Source organism: Crocuta crocuta, unplaced genomic scaffold, assembly GCF_008692635.1.
Source record: "Crocuta crocuta isolate KB4526 unplaced genomic scaffold, BGI_CrCroc_1.0 scaffold1087, whole genome shotgun sequence".
Lineage (NCBI taxonomy): Eukaryota > Metazoa > Chordata > Mammalia > Carnivora > Hyaenidae > Crocuta > Crocuta crocuta.
The window spans coordinates 27,858-40,834 of NW_027532849.1; the positions used below are offsets into that span (position 1 = coordinate 27,858).

At 48.8% G+C, this 12,977-nt stretch overlaps 1 long non-coding RNA gene across 1 annotated transcript; it reads right to left on the minus strand.

Annotated features, from left to right (window-relative positions):
* Positions 1-608: 608 nt before the first annotated feature.
* Positions 609-7,108, minus strand: LOC144216193 (uncharacterized). The gene is made up of 4 exons (XR_013330604.1): positions 7,049-7,108; positions 1,907-2,029; positions 1,422-1,515; positions 609-1,045 (listed from the first exon to the last, which is right to left on the minus strand). It is a non-coding gene; the product is annotated as an uncharacterized LOC144216193 (long non-coding RNA).
* Between the last annotated feature and the right edge of the window lie 5,869 nt (positions 7,109-12,977).

The window sequence follows — 12,977 nt, forward strand, 5'->3', positions numbered from 1 at the left end:
TTAGGCTTCCCCATGCTGGAGGGCTTTTTGCAAAGGAGGAATGTTTTCCACAAGCGCCCCAACAATGACCCCACTGAAATGGAAATAGACACTGCCCAGCAGTCAGTTTGGATGCTCATCTTCCTCAACTGTCAGACAAAGTGTGGGGAGATGGAACCCGATTAAGGACACTGGCTTCCAGCTGCATGAGACACTGCGGAGGGAGATGTCCACGATGTTTGGGTGTCTCCCTGTGCTACCACGTTGGTGATTCAAGTCAAAGGAAATTATAACAACTCAGTTCAGGCAGGACATGTACTGATCAGGTCCGTCTGTAATTGAGGTGTAAATCATCCCTCAAGTTGAATCAGAGGACCAAGTGAACGGCTATTTCAGGCCAAACGAAGATGAAATGTCTAGTAGAGAAGACAGTTCTGAATGCCAGCTACAGGCCTGGGACCCGCTGAGGAACTAGGATGGAGTGTAACCTGATGGCCTAAGGGGGTTACCCCCTTCAGGGGAAAAGAACACACACACATACAACAAATTGGTCATTGAAACAAAATACTTAGTGCAAATGCTCAGCTTTTTTTTTTAATTTTTAATGTTTTATTTATTTCTGAGAGAGAGACATAGCGTGAGCAGGGGAAGGTCAGAGAGAGAGGGAGATACAGAATCAGAAGCAGGCTCCAGGCTCTGAGCTAGCTGTCAACAGAGCCCGATGTGGTGCTTGAACCCACTAGCTGTGAGATCATTGCCTGAGCTGAGGCCGGATGCTTAACCAACAGAGCCACCCACGTGCCCCAACTTACAGAAACTTATTACATTAAAGTTCTAACTTTGTTTCTTGACCTCAAGAAAACAATTTTCTTAAAAAACACATGCGAGGAGGCATCAACAACATGGGGTTCCATTCTCAGGAAGGCAATTGCTCCTGGTTTCTCAATGATCATTTCAATAATGGGATTATCAATTTGAGTTGGGATTATCTTCATTGAGAAGGTGGTCAGATTCTAGTTTTTCTAGTAACTTCTTAAGGTGGCTTATTAAGTCCTGTCTTTTAAATCTGAAAATAAAGAAATAAGATTATAACCAAAAGATATCCAAGAACCCATAATTTGGGAGGCTTTGGGGAGACAGAAAGAGAAGCTTCCAATCTACATGGGAATAGAAAATGGACCCACTTTGTAAGAGGTTCAGCAATTACAAGGAGCGTCAGTTCAGGGTCCGTGTCCACCTCAAAGTGTGGTGTGAACAGAAGTCTCCCTGAGCATGGAAGAATGAGTGAGGCTCAGAGAATATCAATCTAAGAAATCCAGAGATAGTATGAACTCTGAGTGAGGACCAAGGTTTGAGAAACACCAGGCAGTCACGTCCCCCCGCCCCCCCAACACAGCACTGGGCCCTGCTGTGAAATGTACTAAAGAGTTTCTCACACTCACCTCGCTGCTTCCTTCATGGCATATAAGATCATTTTTTTCTGCACTTCTGGAGGCCCTTGCACTCCTTCAAGCAATTTGAAGATTCTATCATATTCTGGAGATATTAAAAAAAAAACCTGTCAGTATTTCTGAAGTATAAAAAGGATGTAGAAGTCAAGTTTGGTGTATCTGATGCCTCAGCAATCATTCAAGCTCTACAATGTGACAGAGGACATGTGCCTTACATGCTCACATCCAGACACCCGGACGTCTACCAGTGGAAGGTTGGCACAGAACAACCAATGGAGAAATACAAAAGAACCCCCCCTCCCAAAAAAGGTGTCCTCGGATATTTCAGTAAAAATAGAGAAGAACAATTCCCACTGGGGAAACCCAATTCTGGCAAAGGATGAGTCTCAAGGGGGCTGTGGAATCTTGTTCAAATCATAGAATGAGGAAGACTTACTGTGGTTTGCTTCATGGATAGAAATTCTCGTTGTACTTACTTCGTCCAAACTGTCGAATCTCCCTCTTTAACTGATCTCTTATTTCGATATTGATTTCCATCGGTATGGGCAGTTTATCTGGCACTTCTCCCAGCACAGACATCGCTGTGACCTTGGGGTTATCTGTAGAGACAGAGCTGGTATTGACTCCTCCCGTCAATGCATTCCTTTTTTTTTTTAATGTTTTATTTCTTTCTTTTATTTTTATTTTTATTTATTTCTAGGAGAGAGAGAGAGACAGCGTGAGCAGGGGAGGGTCAGAGAGAGAGGGAGTCACAGACTCTGAAACAGGCTTCAGGCTCTGAGCTAGCTAACAGCACAGAGCCCGACACGGGGCTCGAACCCACAAACTGAGAGATCATGACCTGAGTGAAAGTCAGACGCTCAATTGACTAAGCCACCCAAGCGCCCCTGTTTTATTTATTTCTGAGAGAGAGAGAGACAGCATGAGCACGGGTGGGTCAGAGAGAGAGAGAGGGACACCCAGAATCTGAAACAGGCTGCAGGCTCTGAGCTAGCTGTCAGCACAGAGCCTGACGCGGGGGCTCGAACCCAGTAACCATAAGATCATGACCTGAGCTGAAGTCAGATGCTTAAAGGACTGAGCCACCAGGCGCCCCACACCAATGCATTCCTACCTGCTTTGTGACTCCGCCCACCTTTGCTGAGACTGATTAGGTCATGAGACAAAGAATCCTATTGGTTGGTGTGGAGTACCATCTCCTGCCACAGTCACAGGCTCTGGGGGGACGGATTTTGACCAGAAGCCCTCAGTGTGGATCGACCACTTTCCCTCACCTCCCCGTGGATACTCTGAACAACTGGTGCATCTGGAAACCAAATGTAATGTGGGGCTGCGATGACAGGCAGGTCCACAACCCCGCACGGACATGCACGTGCTCCGCAGTCTCTAACGGTTTTTGACCTATCAGAAGGATGCACCTGATACATGAATGGGACCTGAGAATTTGACCTCAGGAAAACTAACACAACAGAGAAGCCTCCTATAATCTTGGCACGATGCATACATACAGAAACACACCTGGACAGTTTGTTTAATAAAGAATTTTACCAAACATTCACAGAGCCCTGGCGCTCATCATTTCATGTCTCCTTGACGCCCTCTGCAAGCTGAAAGGCTGAATGCGTCACTCGCGGCAGCGGGCCTGACACCGGCACCGCACCTCTACCACTCGCAGTCAGTACCGGTCCTGCTCATCAGTCTTTTCTGTCTCTGACATGAGTGTTTCTGTCCTCCACGTCTGACACCTCTACTTCATTCCCTCAACCTCCTCTGTGCCAGGCACCATGCCAAGGCTGGTGGATCAGCAGTGAACAAGACAGGAACGGTCCCTGTCCTTATGGAATGAATAGCCTCCTGGGGAAGTCAGGTGGTATATGTAGGGGCACCTGGGTGGCTCAGTTGGTTAAATGTCTGGCTTCAGCTCAGGTCATGATCTCTCAATTTGGTGAGTTTGGCCCTGCATTGGGCTCTCTGCTAAAAAGATGATGAGCAAAGAAAATAATAGTTTGAACTTGCGATAGGAAGGAAGACATCAGAGATGTTACAGACAGCAGAAGGGGGAGGCTCCAGAGCCCCGTGATCAGGCAGGGCCCTCTGAGGAGGTGACCCTTGGCACGGGAGACAAGGGGCCCGTGCATGTGAGGAGGAGGACTTCCGGCTGCCGTGAGGGTCAGTGCAGGGCCCCTAGGAGGGGATGAGCCGGGGCCATGGAGAAAGGACAGAGGCAGAGAGAGTAAGGAGGACACCCCCAGAGGACGCGTGCAGGAGAGGATGGCAGGACCGGGTCCTGTGGAGCGCGTAGACCAGCGTCGGGAGCTCCGATTCTGTTCTGAGCGCTCGGGGGAGTGGATGGCGGGCTTCAGGGTGGACGTGGCATGAAGGGATTTCCGTGCGCACAGGGTCACTCTGGCTGCGGGGCGGTGGTGGATCAGGAGAGTCACGTGGGAGGGCAGGCTGTGAGCTCAGAAGCTAGTGCAGCGAGCGGCCTGCTGAGTGAGGAGGTGTGCGGCATGAGGGACATCCCGATGGTGGGATCTAAGAAGGAGCACAGTATTAACAGGGGACACAGAAGGCAGAGCAAAGAGTGAAAGCAAAGGAATATTCAGTAAGGAGAAGGAAACCAGTAGAGTGCGGAGTTTGGGAATCCGGGAAGGTTTCCATGATGGAGTGAACACCTGTACCCAGTGTGGCTGAGAACATAAGGGCAGCGTCACCTAAAGCTGGTGCTCTTCAGGGGAACTGTTCCAGTGGCGGGGAGGAGCCAGGGGCCAGGTGGCAATGGGGCAGGGAAGGAAGGGGAGGGGGGACCGGCATCTTCACCATCTTTCAAGGCTGAGCCCCCAGCCTTTGATGCTCCCTCTCCTTCCCACTGACTGCAGCACCACGGTCAGCACCTCCTTACACGGAGGAGGAGTCGTCAGGGATTCACCATGACGTTTCATTTGGTTCTCGGCTCTGCGAGCAAACCACTCTGCTTTATCCATCATAATTTTCTGACAAGAAATAAGAATCATGTTCTATTAATGACAAAATGCAACTTTCCAAAACCTCACTGACAGATGTTTCAGGTCTCAGTAAACGTAGAGAAATACATTTTTTGTGGATTGCAAGACTTGTTATTAAGCTGTTACTGTCATTTCTGCCCAGATACCCACTGCAATCATACTTAAAATTTGAAAAAAAAAAATCCACCCTGTTACATTTGGGGGAAATTTGCGAGCTGATAGAAAACAGTAGAAGAGCTGTGACGAGCTTTCAGAAAAAGAACAAAGTTGGAAGACGTGCAACGCCAGCCAGCGGACTTACTGCAAAGGAAGAGCAATGACAACCATGTGGGCTGGAGCGAGGGAGGCCGGATCCTCCCGTGCAGGACGATAGAGAGTCTAGAAATCAGTCTGGAAATAACACCTGCTAGCTGGCTGACACTGAGGTCCCCAAGCCACTGTGGTCCCTTCAGTGAGTCCACCTGGTCCCTAAGGGGAAATGTGCCTCTTCTCTGACCTCACTGTCATCCACACTACATTGATTTCAGATGAATAGGAGACTGGAGCAAAACTTACAATATTAACTTCAAGGGTTTAGAGTAAGCAAACATTTTGAAAAAAAAAAGCACTCATCATAAAGAATAGATTGTTCAATTACAATTAACTGAAATGAGAATATCTGTTTATCAAAAGAACACTATTAAGCGAGTACAAAGCAAAACAGATCTACAGAAGATACTCAGAAATATATATTTAAATATATACAGAAATACAAATATATGTAGGACTATAAATCAATTTAACAAAGCACAAAAAAATCTCAATAAAATGTAGGTAAAAGACCTGGAAAGGCATTTCATAAAACACATACATGAATGGCCAATAAACCTCATTGGTGAACACAAAATGCATATTTAGACATAAGGAGAGGTGCCTGCACACCCAGAAGGGTGGCTGAGCCTGAAGACTGTGTATACAGCAAGCGTTTGTGAGTATGTAACACAACCAACTCTCATACACTGCCAGTCCGGTCCCACCTTGAGTCCCAAGGTGATAGTTAAAAGGATAGATAGACCTCCCCCAACACTGAGATCCAGAAATCAAGGAAAATTACTGCACCGCAGGCTGGAACAGAGCATCCAACTCAGAACGACTCCCCCCAAAGTGCATTAGCGCACCCAAGTCTGACCTCCCCCAAAGGCTGAGACAGAGCACACCAAGGACAATCCCCCTCTAAGGCAGAGACAGAGCCCCAGCCTGCTCCCCAGCCATGGCGGAGACAGTAGCCACGGAACAGCCCCCCCCGCCCCGCTACACAAGGGAGATGCAGTGCCCAAGGACACCTCCTTCCCTAGGGCGGAGGCAGAGCGCTGCAGGCGGACTCCCCCTTCTGTGCACGGATGGACCTTTCAGACACCAGTCTCAGCTCCCCAGAGCTCAGAGGGAGCAGCAACAAAGAGCCCAAGCGCCCGGCGCTGAGAAAGCCCCCAAAACCCAGTTCTCCCTCCCCCCCACGGCAAGTTCTCTGTCCCATGGCGAGTTCTCTCGACCACGCCAAGTTCCCTTCCCCACGGCAAGTTCCCCCCCCATCGCAAGTTCTCTGCCCCACGGCGAGTTCCCTCCCCCACGGCGAGTTCTCTCCCCACGCCAAGTTCTCCTCCCATGGAAAGTTCTCCTCCCATGGCAAGTTCTCACCCCATGGCAAGTTCCCACCCCCTCGGCAAGTTCTCACCCCATGGCAGGTTCCCACCCCCTCGGCAAGTTCCCTCCCCCATCGCAAGTTCTCTTCCCACGGCAAGTTCTCTGTCCCATGGCGAGTTCTCTCGCCCACGCCAAGTTCTCTCCCCAAGGCAAGTTCTCTGCCCCACGGCGAGTTCTCTCGCCCACGGCAGGTTCTCTCGCCCATGGCAGGGTCTCTCGCCCATGGCAAGTTCCCTCCCCCACGGCACGTTCCCCCCCCACGGCAAGTTCTCTCCCCACGGCAAGTTCTCCCCCCACGGCTCAGACAGAGCCCCGAAGGGAGTTTCACTCCAGTCTCAGAACACGCAAGGAACAGTGTCCCCGCACGTTGTGACACAGCACCCATGAAAGTCTCCCCAGGACGAAGGGTCCCCACCAGGACCGGCCCAACACAAGAAAATCCCACCCCCATCAGGGCTGAGACAGGGCAGCCAGGCGAAGTGCCCCCTCGGGCTGAGCTAAGCACCAAGGAGAGTCTCACAGGCTGAGGGAGAAGCCCTCAGGGACACTTATCTGGGGGCTGAGGCCATGTGCCGGAGGAAACATTCCCACCCTCACACAGCTTGGATGGGTTTCCAGGAAACACCCCCCCCCCACCGACTTACGACTGAGATAAGCACCCAGAGAAGAGTCCCCTCACCAGCACTGAGACAATTCCACAAGGAAAGTGCCTTACAAACTCAGAGAGACCACTAAGGACAGCCCTTTCTCCAAAATGGTTGACACAAGCTGCCCAGGAAATTGTCTCCCCCATGCTGAGATCAGACCCCAAGGAAAATCAGAACCCAATGAAATCAGAACCCACGGACACCACACCTAAAGAAGAGACATCTCCAGAGTTCAGAGAAAGCCCCCAGGGCAAAGCATCCACAGTCCACGTGTTAAAATCCTGACCTGTTTCCAGGAGCTTGGCAGCAACTCACACAGTGGCAATAAAGCTGCGATGCCTCTGGGGTGGAACACCAGAAATGCGCTCACTGGGAGTTGCTGGAAATGTGCCCACTAAGGGGTCTGGGAGTGGTGTGCACAGGCAGGTGTGTGGCCAGAGGACGGATACATTATTACTTTCCCAGGGAGGTGTAAGCGAAGTTGCAGACCTCAGAATGCTGCCTGCACACTGCCCTGCAGCAGCCCTGAAGCTGCTCGCGGAACAGAGCCTGGTGCCTGAGAAGCCTGATCCCCAGGAGCCTGCTGGGCCAGCCACCTGGCTCTAGGAAGTCCGTCTTCCCCCACCATGTCTTAGGCGCCCCCTACAGGCGGACCTCAGTCACTGACGCTACAGGAAAACTTAAAGGAACCAGAACATGTTTCACACCAGGCAAAAAGGATGAGTTGGAAGCTAAGACTGAAAATCAAAAGCTGGCACATTATCCTAACAGAAAAAGAAGATTATTTGATCATCATAATAAATGCATGAAACAGATGTGATCCAATGCAATGTATTTCATGAGGAAAAATTAAAAGCATTTGATAAAAGGGTCTCTACCCAAATCTGTTTTGCCCATTCTTCCTGGGGGAAAACATTAGATGGATTTATTGCACGTGACATCAGAGCAAGACAAGATTGCTCACCACCGTCCCTTCTATTGAACTCTCTGTACGGCGGTCCTGCCTGGCACCTTAATATGGTGCCCAGTGCTATTCACACAGCGAGCTCTCAGACCATTCAACTATGGACACGCCCCGAGAATTATGCCTCTCAGGGAGTCACCAGGCACGTCAAATCATGACTATTATTTGTGAATACAGTGCTGGGGAGCTCCAATCAGTTCTGTTCCCTCCAGTGGCTGACAGTTTGCTGGTGTTCAGAGCGACCCTGGATGTGAGATCATGGGTTTCAAGGCCATCATAGAGCTGAAGAGAGGGCGATGGAAATAGTGCTGTTACAATAGTCTGAGGGTCACCGCTTGTACTGTGATGTAGTCAAGTTTCATGAGTAAATGCTCTTCCAGTGGTTGGAAGCCTTGGGTTAAATTACACAGTTCTGAAACCATTTATTTAGATAGGGTTTGCCCGTGTTCTCACCGCTTTTATGATGGAGTGGATTTGCACTCGCCCTATTCCACCAACCATTGAAGACGTGCCTCTTCAATCAGAAGCAAGTTCCAGGCTCTGAACTGTTAGCACAGAGCCTGACATGGGACTCAAACTCAGGAGCCGTAGGATCATGAACTGAGCTGAAGTTAGATGTTTAACCAACTGAGCCACCCAGGTGCCCCTAAAATGAATGGATCTAAACAAAACACTGGTAAAAGATTAACATTCTCTTTTACTCTCTATTATAAAGACAAAGGTTTCTTGGATTATTGGTCTACATCTAATAAAAGGGAAAAGAGGGAAACAAAGGGGTTTTTTTTCTCTTTTGTCTGCCCAAAAAGATGGAGGAAAAGCTATAATTTTAACCAAAAGGGCAGGACAGCAGGATACCGTGCCTTTTTGAGTTGTTTTGCTAAAGCCTCGGTGGAAATCGCCTCTCCCATGTTCCAAAGCCTGGGGAGACAGTGGCGATGTCCTCGCTGCCAGCCTCCAAATGCTCCACATTTGTGTTGCTTCTGGTTAGCAAAACTGGGTGCTTGTGCCATGTGAGGAATGGAAGACGTACGAAGGGCTTCTACTGGAGGCTTTTCAAAACATGACATATGATTTGCCGTTGACCTAAAAAGATATCGTTTTTGTTAAAACAGACTCCTAATGAGACAGAAAAGCATGAGGCTCTGGCAGCGGCTTAAAGCTGTGGGGACGAGCAGCTCACTCGTTAACTTGGGGCTGGACGTCCAATAGGGAACTTGTACTTTCATGCCAGGGTTCAGGTAGATCCAGCCCAAGATCCTGATTGGAACTATGACCATCCCCTTGGGGAATGTATTGTGACCATGTCCAAGCTTGTGCTTTGGAGAAATTAATTAGGTCTAAGGTTAAACCCTAAATTGTGCTAAATTAGCCACTATTTCATAAACACAGAAATAGTGCCCGATGGCCTTCCTGGAGAGGCTGAGGGAGGCTCTCATGGAGTACATGGACATCTCCCCTGATACCTCTGAGGCTGAGGCGATCTTAAAGGATGAATTGGTCACTCAGTTGGTCCTGGATACTCGGAGGAAGCTGCAAAATTGGCTGTTGCCCTGGAAAGGACCCTAAAAGAGCTCTTGGAGCTACCAATCGGGTATATTAGAACTGAAATGAAGAGGATAAAAAATATAGGAGACTTAAGAAACATCTGAGGCCTTCATTGCAGCCTTACATACTATATCAGAAGAGACTTCCCAAGGTCCTGGCACCAAATGCCGCTTCTATGGTCACTCTGAGCACTGGAAAGCAGACTGCCCTCAGAAGGGAGAAAAGAAATTAAAGCCCTTCAAGCCACACCCCTTGTGTGGAGACAATCACTGGAGGCCTGAATGCCCAAAGGGAGGGCTAGGGTAACCAGTGTCCCTGAAAGGGACTGATGGGACCTGGGGCTCTTCGGGGTGGCCCCCAAAACCAGCTGTCTAGTGGACCCCCAGAACCTAGGGCATCTCTGGAAAACTCAGGTAACTAAAACACTGGTTCATTTCCTTCCTGATGCCAGAACCACGTTTTCTGTCCTTTCCCCTCCCAGCCAACCATCCAAATGTAGCGGAATGATTAGAGGCGTCTCTGGAAAATTGTTTATACTTAAATTGTTCTCTCAGCCCCTGAGATGCATGGGGGAAAAACTAATTTTTTCTCATTCTTTCTTATAATTCCAGAGAGCCTTACTCCCTTGCTAGGAAGGGACATTATAACTAAATTAGAGACTGCAGTGCTGCTAGCTCCAGGACAGATCAACAATCACACGGGTTTTGTGGAATTACTGGATATTGTTGGCTGTGGGTACTGGGGCTCAGAAAATAGCTTGCCCACTACATCAATTATTAAAGGGGACTCAATCGCACCTACTCCCAAGGAAATGAGCTGGTGTCTGACTCATGGACACTGTCCAGCCCTCGGGATGGTTGCATACAGAGCAGGGGCAATTACTATTATCTGACTCACAGAGCTGGAAGATCATTAAAGCACTGCATCAGGCCTTACGTTTAGGCAGGGATAAAACTTATCCACTGGCCCAAAGGATGTTTCCTGGGAAAAAATTGTCAAGAAGAGTTCAGCAAGTTGTATTAGCCTCTGACGTCTGTCTTAGAAACAGTTCTCTGAACCACAGACTTGCTCTCTCAGGAAATCAAGGACCTGGAGGTCATCCAGAGGAAGACTGACAATTAGATTTCACTCATATGCCAAGGTCAAAGGGGTTCCAACACCGGTTGGTATGGGTTGATACTTGTACTAATTGGGTAGAGTCCTTCCCCTGCACAAAAAGTAATAAAAGCTTTGCTTTGTAAAAGAATACCCAGGTTTGGCTTACCTAAAAATTTACAAAGCAATAATGGTAAGTGGCCGCCTTGGCTCTTTCTATGGTAGGACACCCATCTGTTGGAAAAGTTTTACACTGCAAAATAAAGCAAGCAGTCCACTTACTCAGGAAAGCTCTAAGTGATTCCTCACTAGCATTAGATGCGTAAGTCAAGAATTGAGTAAAGTTAGGGCCAGACTCTTGGAAAATCGAGTCACTGTTGATGACTTGCTGCTCCTCCATCACGTGGGTTGTGAGAGAGTTCAACACATATGTTGTTTCAATTCACACAGGGTCTCACAAACTACAGATAACATTCAGGCACAATTGGACAAAGTTAGGTTCTCTCCTGGATTGTTTGGTTTGGGAACTGGGGACATTATCATAAGATGCCACCATGTTGGTCAGTATAACCTTTACTTTGTGTCTTCTGGTCTGCTAATGTTTGTTCCGCCTCATGCCTGCCAGCCTTCCTGTGGAACCACACTGTGGGCCACTCCACTGACTCTTGTGTGGACTCTGACTGCTGCACCCCTACACCATCCCTTGTCAGGTTGAAGAAACCAGAAAGGCCATCGTCCCTGTTCCCTAATGGCAGTTAGGGGCCCTATTCCGGGGGGGGAAGGGATAGGGAAAGGGTGAACATTAGGCAGGGAGAGAGAAGGGAGTCTCAGGGAGGCAGAAGCAGCTGCAGGTGGGAGGCTGAAGAAGTGGCTGGGTTTGGGGGTAAAAAAAAGGATAAAGGTGTTCCAGACCCACATGGGCTGAGTGCCATGAGTGGAGTCTCACAAACGTTCTGATAAGGCCCCAATAAATATTCAAGGACAAAAATCTTTGATGGCAACCCAGTCAACCCTCTCCCACTTGAGAGCTTTGTGTTTTCTGTCAGTAAACCATCTCTTTGCTCACACTCTTTTGGGTGTGAGATTTATTCTTCGACTCTGTGAAACAAGGACCTATGTCTCTCCCTCCCTCCTAGAACAGAGGGAGCAGAGAATGCTCCAGATCCAGGGTCAGATGACAAATAGGGATCAATGGGAAACTGTGGGACAGTGGCCAACAGAGGATGTGGAGTCCAGGGGCAGTACTGGGGCCATTGAAAGATCTTGGCTTCAAGCCAGACCTGGCTCTGAGCAGTTGTTCCCGGTACGCCCTCATTTGCTCATGACCCTGGGGCTCTGTTCCTAATGTCTTTGTTTCCACATCCCCTCTTGTGAACTCAGGTTCCTGACAACATCCATCCCTCACTTGTTGTGAGGATTAAAAATAACTCATTCAATATTTGTTAGACCTGTCTAAGCGCCAGCCACTGATCTAGGTGTGAAATGACAGTGACCTAGACAACATTCGCATGGATCCTCCATGAGACGCTAGGCCAGCAGAGCAACTGTCAGGTACTGGTACATACCCTGCAGAAAGTTGAAATGGGATGGAGAGATGCAAAAAGGTGGGCAGTATTTTGCACGTGGTGGTCAGGGAAGCCTCCCTGAGGAGGAGACATCTCACCTGCATCAGAGTAAAAGGCCTTGGCAGGTAGTGCAGCTTGAAGGGCCCTAGCCTCACAGAATAGCCTCTTCCCCAAGGTCGGAGCCAAATGAATGGGCATGCGCTTCAGTCATCTTTGTGGTCTGTGTGGGGAGGGAAACCCGTGTGTGTGGGTGTCAGCCTGCTCCTGATCTCTTGTCCTGAATTCCTGCCCTGCTCCAGCATCAGAGGGGGGACAATGGTCCTGCGGAGACTGGGGAATGGGCAAGGATCATTGCATGAAATCATTTCCTGTAACAAATCGATACTGACACACACAGCAGACACGTGTGCATCTCTATGTGCAGACACGTGCGCATGTTACCTCCTACTGGCCCTGCTCCTTTGCCTGATTTCTGACTGATGTACGTTCCTAGATCCTTAACGTGTAGTTCCTAGAAAAACAGAATCCTAAACGTGCGATCTGTGAGTTGTGTCTGGCTTTCTGCAATTCCTTCTTTAATGTGATTCCTTGAAAGCTATTAAAGACCCATTTTCCAGGGTTAAAATGGCACTGGGAGCTCATAGCAAGAAATGGCGAAGGAGTTTCTCAAATTATCACACGTAGAGACCTGTGGTCAAGCACCAAGGGCCTGGATGACCAAGTGTCGTAGCAGTGAGCCTTGCGGTCAAAATGAGGAGTAAAATGGAGATGAATAGTTGCTCTAAATGTTCTGAGGAACTGGGTGAAAACATTTACATCCTCACTTCCTTAAAGTCCCATCTTAAAGTATATATAAATGACCTGAAATATTCTGTGATTGCCTTAAAGACAAATCATTCTCTGAGCTGCATGGGTGGCTCTTTGGTTAACTGTGTGACATTGGCTGAGGTCATGATCTCATGGTTTATGAGACTGAGCCTTGCATTGGGCTCTGTGTTAAGAGCTCAGAGCCTGGAACCTGCTTCAGAATATGGGTTTCTCTCTCT